Consider the following 2,500-nt stretch of genomic DNA (forward strand, 5'->3'; position numbering starts at 1 on the left):
TTTGGTTGTCGAACAACGTGTGAACGGGGTATTTGGTTGTCGAACAACGTGTGAACGGGGTATTTGGTTGTCGAACAACGTGTGAACGGGGTATTTGGTTGTCGAACAACGTGTGAACGGGGTATTTGGTTGTCGAACAACGTGTGAACGGGGTATTTGGTTGTCGAACAACGTGTTCGACAACCAAATACCAACCTCCAATTCCACAACTCCGTATGAATAACTAGGCAGAAGCTTAGCGACAAAGCAACATACTAACAATCACAAAAAATATATATAATTACAACAGCAAGTGGGTCTGCCCCACACCTATCATAAATCTAACGTCCTTCCATTTCATTCTTTCCTTACACTGACCCCCCAAATACCCCCTCCCCCCCCCTCTCCCCTATCTTACCTATCCTGTCGCTCGTTCGTTCGTTCGAGGAAATGGATAGGGTAAAGACACAGGCGACCTTGTAGCCCGGATAGCTCAGTCGGTAGAGCATTAGGCTTTTAACCTAAGGGTCCTGGGTTCGAGTCCCTGTTCGGGCGAATTTGTTTACTATCTCGACGCGCGGCGTGAAGACACGCGAGCTATAAGTCTACGGAGTGTGTTCGTACGTACGTTATCGACTTTGAGCGTGAGCCTGATGTATTTACTGTTTATGTGGATGTATTTGTATGCGCACACACACATATATACTGTATATGTGTATGTATTTGTACACATACACACACACACATATATACTTATATATATACATATACTATATGGAATAATGATAATAATAAGGATATTAATAATAATAATAATAATAATAATAATGATAATATATGGTTTATTGGGTATAGAAGCGTGTGCATAAAGATCTAGCAGAAACAACACGGAAATTAAAAGAACGGGATATTAAACATTTTCGTCCACTAAGACATCATCATAGGACAAAGAAAATAAAAACAATAGAAAATAACATAAGCACAGAAATATGAGAGAAACTAGGGAAGGTCACATCAACAAATAGGCACTTCGCGGGGAACCCGTGTATTGATGCTGGATGCATTTACAGGATTCCCCGTAAAACAATGAAGTTCTTGTTATATTGGTCAAACTGGCAAAGAATTGAATATAGATAGATAGATACATAGATAGATAGATAGATAGATAGATAGACTTTATTTGCCAATAAATCAATGTACATGAAGCGCAAATAATGACAAGAACACATAGTTCGAAATAATAAATGTAAATTCCCGAGGATAACACAAAAAGCATGAACGCTTATTTCCATTGTGGTCCTCATCAGGTAATTTTTCTACATTAAGTCACACGGACAAACATACATAGGGGGTTGAGGGGACCAGAGACACTCATGAGTAATACCATGAGTAATATAAGGATGATCCATCACAAGTATAGTGTTAGAGTAGCCCATGTGTCTACTGGAGTTTTTGTCTAAGTAAAGGACATCAACCAAAGCATTGATCGGAATAATAAACTGATTCTTTTTTTATATATTATTCTGTTTTAAAAAGAAACATCACCGAATCTAGCTTCATCAAAAAATATTTTTGATTATAGTATTAACTTAAGTATGGGTTTATATAAACTAGATAACTTTATCATTAACAGAATAGTTAAACAACGTTACGACATTCCATTATAATTTCTGGTTGTGACCAAATGTCTAATGGGGCGTTTTTCCACGTACGATAACCATTCATTTACTCATTTATTTATTACTTTATTAATTCATTATCATTCAAAATAGTATACATGTATGTATGTGTATATAAGTTTATGCATATGTATTTTAGTATCTATTTATATGTATATGTATATGTATATGTTCACACACACTGAATATGTCTCCAGTGCAGATCTTAATTTTTTTTTCAACCACATTAAATTTTACTTTTGATTCCATGTCATCACGAACGAGACTGACAATGCGCTCGTCGGAGACATATGCGGAAACTGATACGAAACGAAGCCAAGGTCTCGAACCTCAGCTACAGACGTATCAAAGTAACAGTGACTAATCACTGCGCCATCAGGAGAGATATAAGTTGTGTACAATTTCTTATATCTGTATGTTCGAGCCACATACATAATCACGAAGCCAAGACGCTGCAACAGAGTTGCATAACTAGAAGATCTCCATTCCTCTGCTTGGTTGTGCGTGTGTTGAACGATCTGTCTTTGATGACTCTACAAGTTAGGATGTGTAAAATTTCTTTCGTTCATAACGAGTGGTGGGTGCAAGTCCGTCTATCCATGTTGTTGTTGTTCATGTTGTTGTTCATGTTGTTGTTCATGTTGTTGTTCATGTTGTTGTGTTGTTGTTGTGTTGTTGTAGGTTGTTGTTGTTGTTGTTGTTGTTGTTGTTGTTGTTGTTGTTGTTGTTGTTGTTGTTGTTGTTGTTGTTGTTGTTGTTGTTGTTGTTGTTGTTGTTGTTGTTGTTGTTGTTGTTGTTGTTGTTGTTGTTGTTGTTGTTGTTTTCTTATTTCTGTTCTCAGG

General features: G+C 36.8%; 1 non-coding gene across 1 annotated transcript; it reads left to right on the forward strand.

Annotated features, from left to right (window-relative positions):
• The first annotated feature begins 461 nt into the window (after positions 1-461).
• Positions 462-534, forward strand: TRNAK-UUU (transfer RNA lysine (anticodon UUU)). Its single transcript has one exon. It is a non-coding gene; the product is annotated as a tRNA-Lys (tRNA).
• Positions 535-2,500: the final 1,966 nt, after the last annotated feature.

This window comes from Oratosquilla oratoria, chromosome 1 (genome assembly GCF_046742065.1).
Source record: "Oratosquilla oratoria isolate Oo_2021 chromosome 1, ASM4674206v1, whole genome shotgun sequence".
Lineage (NCBI taxonomy): Eukaryota > Metazoa > Arthropoda > Malacostraca > Stomatopoda > Squillidae > Oratosquilla > Oratosquilla oratoria.